The 22,459-nt window shown below is 37.0% G+C and overlaps 1 non-coding gene across 1 annotated transcript; it reads right to left on the bottom strand.

The window, feature by feature from the left end:
• Window positions 1-3,871: 3,871 nt before the first annotated feature.
• LOC122317643 lies at window positions 3,872-3,975 on the bottom strand. The gene has a single exon (XR_006244567.1). It is a non-coding gene; the product is annotated as a small nucleolar RNA R71 (small nucleolar RNA).
• Window positions 3,976-22,459: the final 18,484 nt, after the last annotated feature.

Here is a 22,459-nt window from a genome sequence, read left to right as displayed (position 1 = left end):
CATTTGTGTTTGTACCATTATTCTCCTTGTTGCTCTGTCTCTCTCTCTCTCCCCCAACTGCAAATACTTCTTTGGAAGCTGCAAAGTGAGGGAGACATGCAGAGAGAGAGACATGGGTTTGTTAGATGATGTATGAAAAATCTCTCTATTTGTTTTTTTCTTCAACGGAAGTACAAGGAAATATCTGACTTAACCAGGTAATTTCTAGGTGGATTTTTGCTTTGTTTTCATGGGGGTCATTTTCTGTGCCAATTAACTGAGGTTTGAAGATTGGCCACTGGTTAGTGGAAGTGGTGGGAATTGCCTACTATGAATATGATTTGAAGTTGGTTTTGCCTCCTGTGGCCCGAGGAGTCATTGCTTTTGCTTACCACACGGACACCATGCATGGGACCAACTTACACATGCAGCTCACATGCAATAAACGTGACAGCAGCCTCTCACACGATGCAACCATGCAGCTCACATGCAATAAACGTGACAGCAGCCTCTCACACGATGCAACCATGTAGCAGAACAAACACATGTGTTCACTCGGACATCAACAAAGCAAAGCACTCACTCGGACATGCTTTGATAGCCAATCACACATGCAGCATCATTCGGACAGCACTCAAACAAACCATGCACATGCAGACAGCAAGCAGCAGGAGAAGAAATGGACGATGCACATGCAGAACAGAAAGCACTCGGACAGCAGCTACTACAGCAAAAGAAAGAAGACCACATGGACAGCACACATGCAGACATGCAACTCATTCGGACCATGCATTGGACCAACTTACACATAGACAGCAACCTGAACGTGCAGCAACCTGGACAGAAAGCATACAGCACGTTGCAGACAAACACAGCAGCAAAGAGACTCACACACCCTTCGGACAGCACTCACACATGCATGCACACATGTACACAAAAGAAAGCATACAGCACATTACAGCAGACCAGCCTCATTCGGACAGCACACAGCTGGACCCACAGCAGCTCACACATGCAGACCAACATGCACACATGCACATATGCAGCACGGAGGGCAGAAACAACAGGATTATTTTTTTCCCTTCTTTCTTTTTCATTCGGTTAGTTGGAGCAGCTGGAGATCAGCTATTTATTAGCTGGTAGAAGCAGCAGCAGAGTTTAGTTTTGTTTTGGACTTATTTTCTTTTTGTTTAGAAGCTAGCGGCAGCAGCATATTTCTTTGCTTTTATTTTATTTTCGTTCCAGACACATTTTTACTTTTGGTTCCTTTTCATTGGAGGGAGGGACGGACAGAACTCCAGAAGTCTCTCATTTTATTTTACTTCGGTTCATTCCTTTGTTTATTTGTCTCTTATTTGGTGCTCATTCTGTTTCACGTTGCAGACTGAACTTGATTGTTCTAGGGGAGAGTTGTGTTCGGCAGTTTTTTTTTTTTGTTTTAACTTAAACATAGTTTTGTGTTCGGCAGTTTTTATTTTTGGCTACAATGCTTTGTTGTTTTAAGAATTTTTATTAAGTATTAAGAATTGTTTTAGAATGTTATCTCATTAATTGTAATACCTTAATTTCTTTCAAGTGTGCTAGTTGGTTTCATGCAACAAGAGAATTGTTTTAGAAGTTTTTAATCAAATATGCTAGTTTGTTTCATGAAATAAAGGAATTGTTTTAGAAGTTTTTAATTAAGTGTACTAGTTTAATTTATTGCAAGAAGGGTTTGGTAGAGAGCTTTTGTTTTTGTTTTAGTTGGGTAATTTAATTGTTGTTACTTATTTCATGTTATTTATTTTTATTGTTTCATTAAGCTTTCATTTTAATAGTAATTACAATTGTTATGGTTTAATTTGAGAATTTGTGATTTCGATACAATGATAAACCCTAGAATATTGATTTTGAGGTTTTTCAATTTTCAATGCATGTTTTGTCAATTACTTTCTAATCTAGTTTAATTCTTAATTTAGTTTTATTAATCTCTGAATTTAATCTATTAGTCATTTACATTCCAATCCGACAATCAAAAATCTAAAAATATGAATCTAGTCCATGACTAGTAACCTCTTCCATCCATTGCACATATCATCCTCTTGTTTTCTTTTTGTGAAGTTTTTCACATTTTTCAACAAGTTTAATTTTAAGTAACTTTCCCTGAGGAGACAATCTAGGAATTTATTCCTAATTATTACACGACATCCTCCTGCAGTTGGTGATTGAGCTGAAATATTTCTTTCTTGGAGATGTGTAGGCCGGCTGGAGTAATCTAATTGGATGGGATTTATTTTGGTGGAGAAAGGAACATGATGAGATTGAAGCTTGAGTTTAACGTGGCGTTGAAGTGGTTGGAGTTTTATTTTTTGCTTATTCATGTTTTTCGTTTGGCATATGGTGGGGCTGCATCTTCTTCTTGATGAATATCTTTTAATTTCAATTTCTGTTTTATCGTGAGCTTTATTCCTCTGTATCAATTGGATTTCAGATTTTGTTGTTTCTAAGTTATTGCTTAGTATTTCTTGTGTTAGTTATTTAATGGAGAATGCTTATGTGATTTCTATAGTATTTGTAATAAATATGTTTGGCTAAATTTTCATACTAAGGTTAGAGGTGAAGTTTAATGATTTAAATATTGTTTTCGAATCCATGAAAAATCTATTTTGCGAGCTTGATTGATTGAAAGATTTTATTATTGGATATTTTGATTATCTATATACTCGTCTTCATTCATTGTAATTTCTTAATACAGTGAATGCTTGAGGAATCCCTGTGGTATTCAAATAGATTTGTAAATGTTTTAATCATCAATCGTTCACGCTCAATCATAAGCATCAGTTTTTCTCGATCTTAAATGCTAAATCTACCAATTAAACAGAATCATTATTCTAGTTTAATTGAAGTAAATCGATCGGAAACAATATCATAAATTATTAGACGGATCCTCGAAACCTTAGTTTTTATCTATTCATTTTATCATTTCAGTTTGATTCATTTTATCAATCTTCATTTGATTGCACGTTTCCTTTAGTAATTTCGTTTCATTGTCTGAATTTATTTTCTTTATCACAAAAGTCAATCCCTGTGGATTCGATCCTGTAAGATACTACAACACCTGTATACTTGCAGGTAAAACTGCACTAGGTTTTTGATTCATTAATTTGAGTCAAAGTTTAGTCGCAACAAGTTTTTGGCTAATTGTTTTTTTATATTCTTTTTGCAGGTACAATTTTTCACGAAAAAAGAAACAGATCATGTAACATTGCTTCCATACTCATACCATTTGGTAATCTCGTTTCAAAAAAAAAAAAAAATTTCTTTTACTTTATTGCTTGTTTTGCATTTTATTTTTTCTATGATCAATCCTCTATGATGAATGATCTCGTGGCAACGTGATCAAACGGGTAGATTGAGAAGAGAGGAAATCATTTTAAGTGAATTGGTTGATACTTTGTCAGGTGATTCTAAAAATTCTCAATCTAATACCATGGCTGACAATCGTAGTGTTCATGACGAACTAGAAAATGAAGAAGCACAAAATAATCTGCCAATGAGAACTTTGCGTGAATATTTGCAACCTACAAGGACAAGTACTCCATCTTGTATGATTTTTCCTACCAATATGGGGAATTTTGATTTAAAACCAGGAGTAATCCAATTACTTCCCAAGTTTCATGGCTTAGATACAGAAAGTCCTTATTTGCATTTAAAAGAATTTGAAGAGGTTTGTGCAACTTTACAAACTCAAACTATCAATGATGATGTGGTTAGATTAAAGTTGTTTCCTTTCTCTCTAAAAGAAAAAGCTAAAAGTTGGTTGAACTCCTTGAGACTAAGATCTATTGGCACCTGGCAAGAAATGCAAAGAGAATTTTTAAAAAAGTTTTTTCCTACTCATAGGACCAACACTCTTCGCAGAAATATTATGAATTTTTATCAAAAGGAAAATGAAACATTTTTTCAGTGTTGGGAACATTTTAAAGAATTGTTGCTAACTTGCCCACATCATGGTTATGAGACTTGGCGCACAATTAGTTTTTTCTATAAAGGTTTAACATCTCAAATGCGTCAATTTGTAGAAATGATGTGTAACGGCGAATTTTTAAATAAAGATCCTGATGATGCTTGGGACTATTTTGACCAGTTAGCTGAAAATGCCCAATCTTGGGATAACGCAGATCATTCTGATCGGTCAAATAAGCCCAAACTCAGTGCCATGTCTCAAGAAGGTATGTATTTTCTCAAAGGAAATGATGATGTAAATGCTAGGAAGGTAAACTCGGCTAAGGCCATTGAAAAGGAAGAAGAAAATTGTGGCATTTGTGAGATTAGTGGACACCTAACTCAGGATTGTCCAACAATCCCTGCTTTTAAAGAGGTGTTGCACGAACAAGCAAATGTCATGAATTCTTATCGGAGACCATTTTCTTCCCCATATTCGGAAACATATAATCCTGGATGGAGAAATCATCCCAATTTTAGTTGGAGGAATGAGTCCAATATAAATCAAAATCCTCAAGGGCCATCTTCTTCTACTCCTTATGTGCCTCCACATAAGAAAACCCTTGAGGAGACATTACAGACTTTTATGCAGGGGCAAGCCAATATCAACACTCAGACAATGCAGGCCATTACTGAGATGAGAAGTTCTATCAGCGACTTTACCTCTGCATTACATGCTCAAGAAAAGGGTAAGTTTCCTGCTCAACCTCAGCCAAATCCAAAAGGTAAATTTGAGGTAAGAAATTCAAATCCTTCTGATTCAAAATTTGAACATGCAAAGTCCATCACCACTCTACGCAGTGGAAAAATAATTGATAAGAGTATTTCAACAACGAAAGTTGATGAGACCAACAACTCTTTAAATTCCAAGAGTGATGGTGAACTTGAGCAGGTTGAATTAGATGTGCCTGTGAAAGCTCCAATACCTGCACCATTTCCCCAAAGATTGCAACATTCTCACAAGTTGGTTCAAAATGCTGATATTCTTGAAATTTTTAAACAAGTAAAAATCAACATTCCTTTGTTGGATGCAATCAAACAGATTCCTTCGTATGCTAAATTTTTAAAAGATTTGTGCATAGTAAAGCGTACGATGAAGGTGCAGAAGAAGGCTTTCCTCACTGAGCAGGTAAGCGCCATCCTCCAGAACAATTCTCCACCAAAGTACAAAGACCCTGGTTGTCCAACAATTTCCTGTATTATTGGAAATTTTAAAATTGAAAAAGCTTTACTTAACCTCCTACCTTACTCGGTATATGAGCAGTTGGGTCTTGGTGAACTTAAACCCACCAAGGTAACACTCCAACTTGCTGACCGTTCAATTAAAATACCGAGAGGGATAGTTGAAGATGTGCTAGTTCAAGTAGGAAAATTTTATTTTCCAGTGGATTTCATTGTTTTGGACACGGAACCTGTCTTTGATGTTTGCACTCAAATTCCTATAATTTTGGGAAGGCCATTTCTTGCGACCTCAAATGCTTTAATAAATTGTAGGAGTGGTGTGATGGTAATTTCTTTTGGCAACATGACTTTGGAGTTGAATATTTTCAATATTTACAAACAACCTGGTGATGATGATGATGTGCAGGAAGTGAATCTGATCCAAACTCTTGTTCAAAATAAATTTGATTTGTCAAGTTTTTCTGACCCTCTTGAGGCTTGTTTGGTTCATGGTATAAACTTTGATGATGATTCTGTGCTTGCATCTATGAATTTTTTGCTAGAATCTACTCCTATAATGGACACTGATAAATGGAGAACACGTTTTGAGGAATTACCACCTCATGATGTCGTGTCTCTCCCCTCAATTGTGCAAACACCAAAACTCGACTTGAAACCTCTACCTGCTGATCTCAAATATGCATTTTTAGGCCAAGCAGAGACTGGATGAAATTCAGGAGAAAAAATTAATTGGTGTTCTCATTGAACACAAAGAGGCAATAGGATGGACCATAGCTGATATCAAAGGTATCAGTCCTTTGATTTGTACCCACAGGATTTATCTAGAGGACAATTCTAAACCCTCTAGAGAAATGCAGCGTAGACTGAACCCCAACATGAAAGAAGTTGTCAGAGTAGAGGTGTTAAAACTTCTGGATGTAGGGATCATTTACCCTATTTCTGACAGCAAATGGGTTAGTCCCACGCAGGTGGTACCCAAGAAATCTAGTGTGACTGTAGTTAAGAATGCTAACAATGAATTGATCCCAACTAGAGTTACTACTGGTTGGCGTATGTGCATTGACTACAGAAAACTGAATTCTGTCACCGGAAAGGATCATTTTCCCCTACCATTCATGGATCAAATCATTGAACGTGTAGCGGGCCATAAGTTCTATTGCTTCCTAGATGGTTTTTCTGGATATAACCAAATTGAAATTGCTCCTGAAGATCAAGAAAAGACCACGTTTACATGTCCATTTGGTACCTTTGCATATCGAAGGATGCCATTCGGACTTTGTAATGCTCCTGCTACTTTTCAACGATGCATGATGAGCATATTCAGTGACATGGTAGAGTGTTTCGTTGAAATATTCATGGATGATTTTTCTATTTTTGGTGATTCATTTGATGAATGTTTGACTCATTTGGAAAAAGTGCTGATTAGATGCAAAGAAAAGAATTTGATTTTAAACTAGGAGAAGTGTCATTTTATGGTCACTCAAGGGATTGTTCTTGGTCACATTGTTTCTTCTCAAGGATTTGAAGTAGACAAGGCCAAAATTGAATTAATTTCTAAATTGCCCATCCCAAAGAACATCAGGGATATCAGATCTTTTCTAGGTCATGCAGGTTTTTACAGGAGGTTCATTAAAGGCTTCAGCACAACTTCTAGACCTTTGTGCAATTTATTGTCAAAGGAAAATTCTTTTGTGTGGACTGATGATTGTGAGTTAGCTTTTACAAAGCTAAAAGGTATGTTGATTTCAGCCCCAATTATGCAATCACCTGATTGGAATTTAAAATTTGAGATTATGTGTGATGCTAGTGATTATGCTGTTGGAGCTGTGTTGGGCCAACGTAGGGACAAAAAGCCTTGTGTTATTTATTATGCAAGTAGAACTTTAAACAGTGCTCAAATGAATTATTCAACAACTGAAAAAGAGCTACTTGCAGTAATTTTTGCACTTGACAAATTTCGCTCTTATTTGATTGGATCTCAAATTGTCATCTTTACTGATCATGCTGCGTTAAAGTACCTTTTAGCGAAAAAAGATGCAAAGCCCAGGTTACTTAGATGGATCCTTTTGCTGCAAGAATTTGATTTGATAATCAAAGATAAAAAAGGGGTTGAGAATGTTGTTGCTGATCATCTGTCTAGACTTGTTCTTTCAGATTCCATAGAGACAGTTCCTATTAAAGACACATTTCCAGATGAGCAACTCTTTGGTATATCTCAAGTGCCATGGTACGCTGACATTGCTAATTTTCTTGCTACAGGTGAAATTCCTCACATTTGGACTCAACAAGATAAGAGGAAATTTTTTGTGGAGGTAAGAAAATTCTTTTGGGATGATCCATATCTGTTTAAATATTGCCCAGATCCATAAATTAGACGATGTGTTCCCAATAACGAATTTCAAAGTGTGATATCTTTTTGTCACTCTGGGGCATGTGGTGGCCATTTTTCTGGAAAGAAAACTGCTTTTAAAATTTTGCAATGTGGCTTCTATTGGCCTACCATTTTCAAAGACACCCATGAATTTTGTACAACCTGTGAGCATTGTCAAAAGTTGGGAGGGATTACCCGCCGGAATATGATGCCATTAAATCCAATCTTGGTTGTTGAAATATTTGATTGTTGGGGCATCGATTTCATGGGACCCTTCCCAATTTCTTTTGGCAATCTCTACATTTTGGTAGCTGTGGATTATGTGTCCAAATGGATTGAGGCTATTCCATGCAAAAACAATGACCACAAAGTGGTACTGAAATTTCTGAAAGAAAATATTTTATCAAGGTTTGGAACACCTCGAGCCATTATCAGTGATGGGGGCAAACATTTTTGTAATAAGCCTTTCGAGGCCTTAATGCGAAAATATGGTATTACTCATAAGGTTGCTACCCCTTATCATCCACAAACAAGTGGTCAAGTTGAGGTATCTAATCGGGAGATCAAAAATTTTTTGGAAAAGACCGTTAACCCAAGCCGCAAAGATTGGTCTTTACGACTAACCGATGCACTTTGGGCGTACCGTACTGCTTTTAAAACCCCGATTGGTATGTCCCCATATCGACTCATTTTTGGAAAGGCATGTCACTTACCTGTGGAATTGGAACACAAAGCTTATTGGGCAATCAAGAAATTTAATTTTAACTTGGATAAAGCTTGCTCTCTTCGTAAGTTTCAGCTTAATGAGTTAGAGGAAATCAGGAATGAAGCTTACGAAAATTCTCGTATTGCCAAGGAGAGAATGAAAATTTTTCATGACAAAAATATTTTTTGAAAATCTTTTGAGCCTTCACAAAAAGTTTTGTTGTATAATTCAAGGCTCCATTTGTTTCCTGGCAAACTTCGATCCCGATGGATTGGTCCCTTCGTTGTAAAAACTGTTTATCCTTTTGGGGCCATTGAGATAGAAAATCCAGAGAATGGTAATGTTTTTAAGGTTAATGGACAAAGGTTGAAACCATTTTTGGAGGATTTTACTCCAGAGGTTGAGTCCACTACTCTGGAGGATCCTGCGTATCAGAATTAATTTCTGATTCCTCATTGTATATACCGTATGTATTTGTTTTGTTTTTCCTTCTTTTGTTTTTCTTTTGTGTTTTTAACTTTGACAGAAATCTACTCCTTGTGTGCACTCGAGTATCTCAGGTAAATTCTTTCCTCTCTGTTTAATCATTTTCGTCTCAATATGTTCTGCAGTGTTTATCTTGCTCCAATTCATGTCTGTATAGCATACATCATCAAACATTCAATTGCTGAACATTGAGGACAATGTCACATTTAGTTGGGGGGAGGGTTTTCTGTTAAAAAAAAGAAAAAAATTTGTGGGGTGCATTGAAACATAAATGATTAACACACACTTCTAACATGTTTGTGAAATTTGTGTATCTTCGTGAAGTATTTGAGCGGAATTATTTTGTGAAGATTTATTTTCAACCTTAAACATAGAACATGACTTATGATGCATCATATTTTGTTGAAGAGTGACTTGAAACACCGGGATGCGATATTTACAAAAATAAGAATTAATATGATTTATATAGAATAAAGGATAAGTTTTGAAAGAACATTTTGCACATGCTTACACTTGTAATGTTCCTCATTAATATTTAACACTGGAGAAGTAAACTGCAGGACTACCGAGCCATGCCAAAAAAAAAAAAAAAAAAGAGAAAAGGAATAAAGGCGACTTAGTGAACTGTCCTAAGTAAAAAGGGCTAGAAACAGTTACCCAAGACTTTGGGGGTTGAGTGTCCAACCTTTAAAAACAGAGCTGGCGTGAAAACTGCTAGTCCCTTGGGCTTTGAGGTAGTTAGAATCAGCAATGATTAATCTTAAGGTTGAAAAATCCTATGATAAATCATGTTTATTAGTGAGGAACATACAGAGGTTTAACCACACACACATATCCGAGTTCTAAGACATTTGCCCCAATTCTATGTGAACAATTGTTGAGACTTTCCTTGTAAATATAACTCCTGGTGTTGAATAGTCACGAATCAATTTTTTGTGAGAATTCAGAATTATGTTTGATTGTTTTTGTTTGAATTTCGAGCTTTATGAAATTTCCATCTCAATTAATTTTTCACTATTTTGCTCAAGATTAGCAAAAAAGTTAGTTGGGGGGTGTGATTGAGCTGAAATATTGCATGTTTTAGCTATTTAAAACCAATGTATTCTAAATTCTTCGTAACACTATTATTAGTTTTAGATGAAAAAAACATTAATAAGCATAAATACGAGTTGTGATTTTTAATTGATTGATATCATGTTTATGCTTAATTTTATATTTATGATTTAATGAGACAATATTTCCTCACATATATATAGTCTGTTTTTGATAATTTATTTTTTGAGTGTTATTTCTTTCTTCTTATTTTTAGTTTAAATAAAATTCAAAAGACATCCGGTTGGAACTTATGATAAAAAAAAAAAAAAAAAAAAAAAAAAAAAAAAAAAAAAGAGCATACTAATTGAGAGGAAGCTTGGCAGCTAAAAAAAGAAGACACAAAATGAAGAATTAATGGTTATTTTCTTCCTTTGATTATTCAAGATGCATGTGATTCATGGTTGAACAAAACTCACGGAGGCTTGAAATTTTGGTGGTGCAACATTAAAGTCATACAAAGAGTTGACATGTGCTGAAAAAAAGAAGGAAGTGAGATGCCTTAGTGTTGTGCTGGAAAGTAAAGAGAGCGATCGGTGGGATTAGAAGCTGAAAGTATAAGTGTTCTGATTTCATTGGATTTATTCTTTTGGATGTGAGAGAAGCAGCCGATTGGTGCATGAGTTTGGAGCTGGAGATACGTGTGGAGAGAGGGACCAATCGGTGGGTGCAAAGATTGTGTATATTCGGTGCATGATTTGCTGGAGTTGTGCTGGAAAGTGGGACCGGTGGGTGCAAAAGTTGAAAGAAGAAAGGCTGTTGAATAAAATGATAGGAGAGTGAATGAGTGTGTATGAATTTTCAACAAAGTTAGTGGAAGAGAAAGGGGATTAAAGATGGAAATTCATTGAATAAAGAAAAGGGAGTATAAAGCAACGGATGAGGGAGAGGGGAACGTGGAACCGGAATTGAAGGAAATTGATTCAATTTAAATGATTCTTCAAGAGGCAGCTAGTGAGTAGTTGGCTGGGATTAATTATTCAGTGCATGATTTGAGAGGGACCAACCGGTGGAATTAAATGATTCTTCAAGAGGCAAGTGGATGTTCGGCTATTGATTTTTTTGCTATAAAAAGAGGCAAGTTCTGAAGAACTGGAGGGAGGACAGATTGAGAGAGTTAAGTGGGGGAAGAGACACAGAAAGAGAGAGAAGGGGTTGAAAGGAATTAGCTAAAGTGTAGAGTGAAAGGGATAGGTGGGGAGTTGAGAGAATTGGAGAGAGGAGTCGGTGCAGAATTTTCAACCAAGTGAGATAGGAATTGGCTGGAGTTAAGGGGAGACGGATGGAAATATTTCTTTCTTGGAGATGTGTAGGCCGGCTGGAGTAATCTAATTGGATGGGATTTATTTTGGTGGAGAAAGGAACATGATGAGATTGAAGCTTGAGTTTAACGTGGAGTTGAAGTGGATATTTTGCGAGCTTGATTGATTGAAAGATTTTATTATTGGATATTTTGATTATCTATATACTCGTCTTGATTCATTGTAATTTCCGAATACAGTGAATGCTTGAGGAATCCCTGTGGTATTCAAATAGATTTGTAAATGTTTTAATCATCAATCGTTCACGCTCAATCATAAGCATCAGTTTTTCTCGATCTTAAATGCTAAATCTACCAATTAAACAGAATCATTATTCTAGTTTAATTGAAGTAAATTGATCGGAAACAATATCATAAATTATTAGACGGATCCTCGAAACCTTAGTTTTTATCTATTCATTTTATCATTTCAGTTTGATTCATTTTATCAATCTTCATTTGATTGCACGTTTCCTTTAGTAATTTCGTTTCATTGTCTGAATTTATTTTCTTTATCACAAAAGTCAATCCCTGTGGATTCGATCCTGTAAGATACTACAACACCTGTATACTTGCAGGTAAACCTGCACTAGGTTTTTGATTCATTAATTTGAGTCAAAGTTTAGTCGCAACACTTGGGATAGCATTAGTGCTACTCATTTTTGAGTGAGTCAAGTTTTTGGCGCCGTTGCCGGGGAAAGTAGTTTAACTTAAATTTAAACTTGTTATTTTATTTTATTTTTCTCTACCATATTGTCTCTGGTTACTCATCTCATCTGCATCAACCACTCATTTCTACCATATTAAATTGATGTTTCATGTCATGGGTGAGAGACAGTTCAAATAGGTTGCTTAGAGTCACACCGAGTGTTGAAAGTAGTATACACAGCTTGGAGATAGATAGCTCGTCTGTCTTTTCTTCGAGTGAGCCAGGTGACAAAATTGAAATCGAATAAGAAAACATGGCTACACCTGCACCACGCACTCTTAAGGACTATTTGCAACCCACTCATACCACTACACCTTCATGCATTGTTTTACCAGAAAATGCACCTAATTTCTCTATCAAGCATGGCATGATGTCAGTGATACCTCAGTTCCACGGGATGGATTCTGAGAGTCCTTACCAACACTTGACAGATTTTGAGTTGGCTTGTGCTACTTTTATCACTAGGGCTGTTACTGATGAATTCATTAGACTTCGTTTATTTCCTTTCTCTTTAAAGGATAAAGCGAAGATTTGGTTTAACTCTTTGAGACCTAATTCCATTTCTAGTTGGTCTGACATGCAGCGTGAATTCTTACAAAATTTTTTTCCTTTTCAGAGAACTCAGTTTTTACAAGAGCAAATCAGCCAGTTCAATCAGAGACCTGATGAGACCTTTCAGGCCAGTTGGGAAAAGTTCAAGGATTTGGTGAACATTTGTCCACATCATGGTTTTGAATCTTGGAGGCTGGTGAGCTATTTTTACACTGGTCTCACTCCGGAATGCAAGCAGTTTGTTCAGACAATGTGCAATGGAGAGTTCTTCAGCAAGGAACCTGATGAAGCATTATCATTTTTTGACTACCTTGCTGAGAGCGCACAACAGTGGAACGCTCGTGCTAATCGAGTTCCATTAGCAGCACAGCCACTAAGGGCTATTTCTAGAGGGGGAAGATATGAGCTTAAAGAAGACACTGATGTTCAAGCCCGAATAGCTGCATTGACTAGAAGACTAGAAGTCATGGAAATAGAAAAAGTGAAGGCTGCGAAAGTAGCAGAGGCATGTTCTATATGTGCTGATTCAAACCATAAGACCCAAGACTGCCCGATTATGCCAGTATTTCAAGAAGGTGGGTCTGAGCCAATGCAATCAGCTAACTGGGTTAATAGAGCACAAAATCAGCCTTTCTCCAACACATATAATTCGGGGTGGAGAAATCAGCCTAGTCGGTCCCCACCACCTCAGCAGCAGCCATTTAATCAAGGTGCTCCTCAGCACCAGTATCCTCCATATCAGAATCCTTAGAGCTATCCTTATGTAGCTCCTCCTGGATTTCAGCCTCATGTAGCTGCACAAAGTTCTCAGCCTTCATCATCTGCAAAGAAGACTCTAAATGACAGTTTGGCACAGATGGCCAATACACTTCAGCAATTCATGCAGATTCAGGCCACCACAAATAATCAGAACACTCAGGCCATAAATGAGTTGCGTGGCACTATTAATAAGATGAGCACAACCTTGAGCACCCTAGAGAAAGGGAAATTTCCAACACAGCCTCAGCGTAATCCTCAAGTATACAGACAACAACAACATCAAGTGCATAATGTCTCAGGAGACGTTATTGAGACAGCAAAAGCTGTTCTTACCTTGAGAAGTGGGAAGGAAGTTCCCCGACCTGAGATGACCATAGACACTGAGGTAGTTGCTCCAACGCCTAAAGATGCAGCAGAGACGGATGAAGTTGAAAAAGAACCAGAGGTAGTGAGACCAGAACTAAAAAAGCCTGTGAGCATAGATGTTGAGACTAGTAAGGGATACCAACCTGTGGTTCCCTATCCTCAGAGATTGGCAGCTGGCCAAAAGAACAAGTATCACACGGAGATTCAAGAGATTTTCAAGCAAGTGAAGATCAATATTCCACTCTTGGATGCCATACAACAAGTGCCTTCATATGCAAAGTTTTTGAAGGACTTGTGCACGGTGAAGAGGAAGCTGAATGTAAAGAAGAAAGCTTTCCTAACAGAGCAAGTTAGTGCATTGATATTGAGCGAGACTCCTCAGAAGTTTGGAGATCCCGGCTCTCCCAACATTTCCATTATGATTGGTGAATCACGCATTGGGAGAACTTTACTTGATTTGGGGAGTAGTCTGAACTTGCTACCGTTCTTAGTATATGAGCAGTTGGGATTGGGTGAGCTTAAAAAGACCTCCATCATGCTACAGTTGGCTGACAGATCAGTTAAGGTACCGAGGGGTATAGTAGAGGACGTGTTGGTCCAGGTGGACAAATTCTACTACCCAGTGGATTTTGTGGTTCTTGACACGCAGCAGCCGGTCTCCACTATTTACCAAGCTCCTGTCATCTTAGGAAGACCATTTCTAGCTACATCAAATGCATTGATCAATTGCAGAAGTGGAGTTTTGAAGCTTACCTTTGGGAACATGGCGCTGGAGTTGAACGTTTTCAACGCTTGCAAGATGCCAGCACATTTTGATGACACAAGCGATTTGAATGTTGTGGAGAGTTTGACACCAACAGATTTTATTTGCTCAACTTCTCCCTTCTCTGATGATGATTATATTTTTCAGACACCTGAATTTTTACTTGATGAGAAAATTGATCATATCAATGAAGATGACTTTGATTTTTTTGATTGTTTTGCAGATTCTTCATTACCACTTGAAGTACAGTTTGCGGGAGCAAGATGGAAACCCCAGTTTGAAGCTCTACCACCACCAGACATGCTTAAATCTTCAGAGGAAGAAGTTCCACAGTTGGAGGTGAAACCGCTTCCTCAAGATTTAAAGTATGTGTTCCTTGGTCCTGAAGAAGGCACTTTTCCAGTGGTGATTTCTTCAAAGCTAAATCAGAAGGATGAAGCTCAGTTGATTGAAGTATTAAGGAAGCATCGAGGCACAATTGGTTGGACAATAGCTGACATCAAAGGCATTGATGCCGCTTTATGTACCCACAGAATCCATCTTGAAGACGATGCTAGACCGGTTCGTGATGCTCAACGTAGGCTCAATCCTACCATGAAGGAAGTTGTGAAAGAGGAGGTGCTTAAGCTACTCGCAGTGGATATCATTTATCCCATCTCAGACAGTAAGTGGGTAAGTCCAACTCAAGTGGTACCAAAGAAATCTGGTTTGACTGTCATAAAAAATGATAAAAATGAGTTGATTCCAACTAGAATGGTTACTGGCTGGAGAATGTGCATTGACTATAGAAAACTTAACTCAGCCATTAGGAAGGATCATTTTCCTTTACCATTCTTGGATCAAATTTTGGAAATAGTAGCTGGTAATGCATATTATTGTTTCTTGGATGACTATTCTGGTTATTATCAAGTTGCTGTAGCACCTGAGGATCAGGAGAAAACTACTTTCACCTGTCCTTTTGGCACTTTTTCTTTTACTAGAATGCCTTTTGGTCTGTGTAATGCTCCAGCTACTTTTCAGAGATGCATGATGAGTATTTTTTCTGATATGATTGATGACATTTGTGAAATATTCATAGATGATTTCTCTATTTTTGGAAAATCCTTTGAGAGTTGTTTGCATAATTTGGCACGTATTCTCCAGAGATGTGAGGAAAAAAATCTTTTACTTAATTGGGAGAAATGCCAATTTATGGTTACTCAGGACATTGTATTGGGGCATATTGTTTCTTCTGAGGGTATAAAAGTTGACAAGGCAAAGATTGAATTAATATCTAAACTTCCTATCCCTAGGACAGTTAGGGATATTCGTTCTTTTCTTGGTCATGCTGGCTTTTATAGGCGGTTTATTCAAGGGTTTGGTTCTATTGCAAAACCTTTGTGCACTCTTCTACAAAATGATATTGAATTTGTTTGGACTGATGAGTGCCAAAAAGCCTTTGATACCTTGAAAAAGTCGCTTACCACTGCCCCTATTGTGCAACCCCCGTAGTGGGACCTTCCCTTTGAGATTATGACAGATGCTAGTGACTATGCCTTAGGAGCTGTTTTGGGGCAGCGAGTGGATAACAGACCTTTTGTGATTTATTATGCCAGTAGAACTTTGAATGATGCCCAGAAAAATTATACCACTACTGAAAAAGAATTGCTTGCAGTGGTTTTTGCAGTTGATAAATTCCGGGCTTATATTCTTGGTTCTCCTGTTACTATTTTCACTGACCATTCTGCGCTTAAGTATTTGTTGGCTAAGAAAGATGCAAAACCAAGCTTGATTCGCTGGATTCTATTACTTCAAGAGTTCAACATCAACATTAAGGACAAGAAAGGAGTTGAAAACGTGGTAGCTGACCACCTCTCTAGATTGTCATCATCTCTTTCTTCACATGTCAGCCTTTCTCTTGATGATAGTTTCCCGGATGAGCAGCTGTTTGTGGTTGATAGAGCTCCCTAGTTTGCTGACATAGTCAATTATCTGGTGACTGAGCAAATGCCTTCTGAATGGTCAACCCAAGATAAGCGTCGGTTTTTATCTAAGGTAAAACATTTCTACTTTGATGACCCTTATCTTTTCAAATATTGTTCGGACCAATTAATTCGGAGATGCATTCCTGATGATGAGTTTTCCTCAGTATTGAGATTTTGTCATATGGGTGCATGTGGTGGTCATTTCTCAGCAAATAAAACAGTGGCAAAAATTTTGCAAAGCGGTTTTTATTGGCCTTCCATGTTTAAGGACGCTTACAATTTTTGTAAAGCATGTGAGTCTTGTCAAAAGTTGGGAGCCATTAGCAAAAGAAACATGATGCCCCTTTCCCCCATTCTTACTTTAGAAATCTTTGATTGTTGGGGAATAGACTTCATGGGACCTTTTCTAGTTTCCTTTAGAAACACATATATTTTATTGGCTGTGGACTATGTTTCAAAGTGGGTTGAGGCCATCGCTTGCAAAACCAATGACCATCATGTTGTACTAAAATTTTTACAATCTTTGTTTGCTCGATTTGGCATGCCCAAGGTTATCATTAGTGACGGGGGTTCTCATTTTTGCAATAAACCATTTTCTACACTTATGAAGAAATATGGTATCACACACAGAGTTTCTACCCCTTATCACCCTCAAACAAATGGGCAAGCTGAATTGGCAAACAGAGAGATAAAAATCATTCTGGAGAAAACAGTAAATCCTAATAGGAAAGATTGGTCGATTAAGCTTATTGATGCTTTGTGGGCTTATAGGACAGCTTTTAAAACAAATCTAGGGATGTCTCCCTATCGATTAGTTTATGGTAAAGCTTGTCATTTACCTGTTGACATTCAGCATCGAGCTCTTTGGGCCATAAAACATGTTAACATGTCACTTGATGAAGCTTCAGGGTTGAGAAAATTGCATATCAATGAATTGGATGAAGCTCGTCGGAATGCTTATGACAACGCGCAACTGGCAAAGGAATGCATGAAAATTCTGCATGATTAGAAAATTCATCCAAAGCATTTCACACTTGGCCAAGAAGTTCTTCTTTACAACTCTAGCTTGCATATTTTTCCTGGAAAGTTGAAATCCCGATGGAGTGGGTCGTACATTGTAAAGACCGTTCATCCTCATGGTGCGGTAGACATTATCAATCCGAAGAATGGTAATAGCTTCACTATCAACGGACAACATCTAAAGTCATTTCTGAAGGTCTTTGATCCACATGAAGAGATCTTGCTTGTGCAAGACCCCAGGGGGGTGCTTTAAGTTGTTTTTCCTTCTTTACAGTTTTCTTTACTTGCTTTGTTTTTATTTGTTCTTTTGCTTTGATTTTATATTTCATGTTGATTGTTTGTTTTGCTTGCTTAGTTCTGTGCACTTTGTTTTCTTTCGTTTGATTCATTGAGGATTATGTATCTCACTAGTTGGGGGGTAGCATGTGTGCACATATAATAAAAAAAAACAAAATTGAAATTTAAGATTTGTGAAATTTGAGCATCTTGGTGGAGTAGTTGAGCGGGATCATTTGTGAAAAATTTATTTTCAAGCTTAAACATAGAGCATGATTTTTGATGCATCATGTTTTGTTGATATGTGGCTTGAAACACCGGGATATTATACTTATTGAGATGAAACTTGATAAAATTTTTGTAGAACGAAAGACAAATTTTGAAGGACATTTTGCACATGCTTACGCTTGTAGTGTTCCTTATTTACAATTCATTGATTTAACACTGGAGAAGTAAACTGCAGGACTACCGAGCCATGCCAAAAAAAAAAAAAAAGATTAGGATGAAAAGAAAAAAAAAAAAAAAAAAAAAAAAAAAAAGAGAAAATGAATAAAGGCAACTTAGTGAATTTTCCTAAGTAAAAAGCGCTAGAAACAGTTACCCAAGACTTTGGGGGTTGAGTGTCCAACCTTTAAAAAACAGAGCTAGCGTGAAAACTGCTAGTCCCTTGGGCTTTGAGGTAGTTAGAATCAGCAACGATTAATCTTAAGGTTGAAAAATCCTATGACAAATCATGGCTAGTAATAAGGAACGCACAGCCAGTTTAGCTCCACACACACATTTGAGTTATGAGGAATTTGTCTCAATTCTACGTGAAAGATTGTTGAGATAGTCTTGATGGGTATAGCCCCTGGTGGTTTAGTGGTAACATGTCACTTTTGTGAGAATTCAGAATTATGTTTGATTGCTTTTGTTTGAATTTCGAGTTTTATGCAATGTTCATCTCAATTAATTTTCACTATTTTGCTCAAGGATTAGCAAAATACTAGTTGGGGGGTGTGATTGAGCTGAAATATTGCATATTTTAGCTATTTTAAAACCAATGTATTTTAAATTCATCATGACATTATTATTGGTTTTAAATGGAAAAATGGTTAAAGTGAATAAATCAAAGTTGTGATTTTAATTGATTAAAAGCATGAATTTCTGCTTGAATTCTATCAACTATTGATTACTGTGCATTCTAGTCCATAATTTTTCTTGCTCTCTATTATCATTTGTGTTTGTACCATTATTCTCCTTGTTGCTCTGTCTCTCTCTCTCTCCCCCAACTGCAAATACTTCTTTGGAAGCTGCAAAGTGAGGGAGACGTGCAGAGAGAGAGACATGGGTTTGTTAGATGATGTATGAAAAATCTCTCTATTTGTTTTTTTCTTCAATGGAAGTACAAGGAAATATCTGACTTAACCAGGTAATTTCTAGGTGGATTTTTGCTTTGTTTTCTTGGGGGTCATTTTCTGTGCCAGTTAACTGAGGTTTGAAGATTGGCCACTGGTTAGTGGAAGTGGTGGGAATTGCGTACTATGAATATGATTTGAAGTTGGTTTTGCCTCCTGTGGCCCGAGGAGTCATTGCTTTTGCTTACCACACGGACACCATGCATGGGACCAACTTACACATGCAGCTCACATGCAATAAACGTGACAGCAACCTCTCACACGATGCAACCATGCAGCTCACATGCAATAAACGTGACAGCAGCCTCTCACACGATGCAACCATGCAGTAGAACAAACACATGTGTTCACTCGGACAGCAGCAAAGCAAAGCACTCACTCGGACATGCTTTGACAGCCAATCACACATGCAGCATCATTCGGACAGCACTCAAACAAACCATGCACATGCAGACAGCAAGCAGCAGGAGAAGAAATGGACGATGCACATGCAGAACAAAAAGCACTCGGACAGCAGCTACTACAGCAAAAGAAAGAAGACCACATGGACAGCACACATGCAGCCATGCAACTCATTCGGACCATGCATGGGACCAACTTACACATAGACAGCAACCTGAATGTGCAGCAACCTGGACAGAAAGCATACAGCACGTTGCAGACAAACACAGCAGTAAAGACACTCACACACCCTTCGGACAGCACTCACACATGCATGCACACATGTACACAACAGAAAGCATACAGCACGTTACAGCAGACCAGCCTCATTCGGACAGCACACAGCTGGACCCACAGCAGCTCACACATGCAGACCAACATGCACACATGCACATATGCAGCACGGAGGGCAGAAACAGCAGGATTATTTTTTTCCCTTCTTTCTTTTTCATTCGGTTAGTTGGAGCAGCTGGAGATCAGCTATTTATTAGCTGGTAGAAGCAGCAGCAGAGTTTAGTTTTGTTTTGGACTTATTTTCTTTTTGTTTAGAAGCTAGCGGCAGCAGCAGATTTCTTTGCTTTTATTTTATTTTCCTTCCAGACACATTTTTACTTTTGGTTCCTTTTCGTTGGAGGGAGGGAGGGACGGAACTCTAGAAGTCTCTCATTTTATTTTACTTCGATTCATTCCTTTGTTTATTTGTCTCTTATTTGGTGCTCATTCCTTTTCACGTTGCAGACTGAACTTGATTGTTCTAGGGGAGAGTTGTGTTCAACAGTTTTTTTTTTGTTTTAACTTAAACATAGTGTTGTGTTCGGCAGTTTTTATTTTTGGCTACAATGCTTTGTTGTTTTAAGAATTTTTATTAAGTATTAAGAATTGTTTTAGAATTTTATCTCATTAATTGTAATACCTTAATTTCTTTCAAGTGTGCTAGTTGGTTTCATGCAACAAGAGAATTGTTTTAGAAGTTTTTAATCAAATATGCTAGTTTGTTTCATGAAATAAAGGAATTGTTTTAGAAGTTTTTAATTAAGTGTACTAGTTTAATTTATTGCAAGAAGGGTTTGGTAGAGAGCTTTTGTTTTTGTTTTAGTTGGGTAATTTAATTGTTGTTACTTATTTCATGTTATTTATTTTTATTGTTTCATTAAGCTTTCATTTTAATAGTAATTACAATTGTTATGGTTTAATTTGAGAATTTGTGATTTAGATACAATGATAAACCCTAGAATATTGATTTTGAGGTTTTTCAATTTTCAATGCATGTTTTGTCAATTACTTTCTAATCTAGTTTAATTCTTAATTTAGTTTTATTAATCTCTGAATTTAATCTATTAGTCATTTACATTCCAATCCGACAATCAAAAATCTAAAAATATGAATCTAGTCCATGACTAGTAACCTCTTCCATCCATTGCACATATCATCCTCTTGTTTTCTCTTTGTGAAGTTTTTCACATTTTTCAACAAGTTTAATTTTAAGTAACTTTTCCTGAGGAGACGATCTAGGAATTTATTCCTAATTATTACACGACATCCTCCTGCACTTGGGATAGCATTACTGCTACTCATTTTTGAGTGAGTCAATCATCACCTAAATTCTAAATATCGTCTAATTTAGAGATAACTAAATTCACTACGAACCACGATTAAATTCACGATAACCTCAATAAACCCTTCTTATAAACTCACTTACCTACTTCTATTCTCATAACCCTAATATTAGCACGACTATTTCCTTCAATTGCATACAAAATTAAATCTCAAGATAGGCCATGCTATTGAAACCTCCAATCCATCAAAACTATGGCACTACCCTCCTGACTTCTACTGCTTATTACCTTACGTACCTGTTTAGGCTAATCACCATTGATTCCCAAACTTCCACTTTCAAGATTTTATTATCCACTACACATGGCGACTCAACAATCTCTCTTCAAGTTAAATAAAATGTATATAATTCTCCCAACTGGACACTCAAACTCCAAAAGAAAGTATAGCCTCAAAATTTAAATTCCTGTGTGACCTCAAGTCACAATTAATTCTTGAAGATAGTCTCAACAATAAATGCCAACCATCACTCCAATTGGTAACCCACTTCAAATATACACTCCGATCAACTCACTAAGAACTCAAAGTTAAAATCTATTGAATTTAATACTATCACATCTAATCCACTTCAGTACTCACCAAAGCCACTTCTCTCAAGCCAAAAAGAGACTAGAATTTGTACTCTCCGAAATCCATACACCCTCACCACCACTATAAATGGATCTCATGTACCCTTAGCTAAGATCAATAATCATTCTAACGTATAAGTGATCCATCACTTCCATTTTCAACATCCGTACCTTATTCTCAAAATAAACAAAATTTCATTTCCCAAAACCTGCATCATCTATTATCCTCAACTCGGTATGAATCAATCCTAAAACTTGTCACTATAACCTCGAGCTATAACAATTATTGCCAACCCACATTCCATTGAGTAACACGCTTCGACTGAACGCTCCAATCGATTCACCACTATCACGTGTCAATCTCATACGTCCTTAGCCAGAACCAATAGTCATTCCAACGTACAAGTAATCCATTACTACTATTTCCATCATCTGGACTTATATCCGCAAATCAACATGAATCATTCCTATATCTGCTTAACTTATACCCTTAATATCAGCAAATAGTTATCGCTTAAAGCTTTGTACTGAAAATGACCTTAAACCTGCTAATAATTCGTTCCCAAAAGTCTCTAGAACATAAAGTCTCAACTTCAATCGAATTCAATACCAACAATTAAACTATTGCTTCCAAAACCTCAATGGATCTATTTCTTCCGAACCGACAAAAATCATTTCCTAAAATCGATTACTGCAACCTCAAGTTAACAATAGTCATTTTCTGAACTAAGTCAATATCTACAATCCTCAAAGAAGTATATGAGCTAAATCATTACCTTCCATTCTCAAAGAAATGTACCCCAGAAAAATTTCATATTATTAACTAAACTCTGATCAACCCCACTTTAATGGTTGCAAACTAATCACTCTCCAGAGTGGATCAAGCTAGCACCCCAAGTCTGTAAAACTAAGAACTCAACTCTTATTAT

Source organism: Carya illinoinensis, chromosome 7, assembly GCF_018687715.1.
Source record: "Carya illinoinensis cultivar Pawnee chromosome 7, C.illinoinensisPawnee_v1, whole genome shotgun sequence".
NCBI lineage: Eukaryota > Viridiplantae > Streptophyta > Magnoliopsida > Fagales > Juglandaceae > Carya > Carya illinoinensis.
The sequence above is the reverse complement of the archived record's forward strand: the minus strand, read 5'-3'. Positions and strand labels throughout refer to the sequence as shown.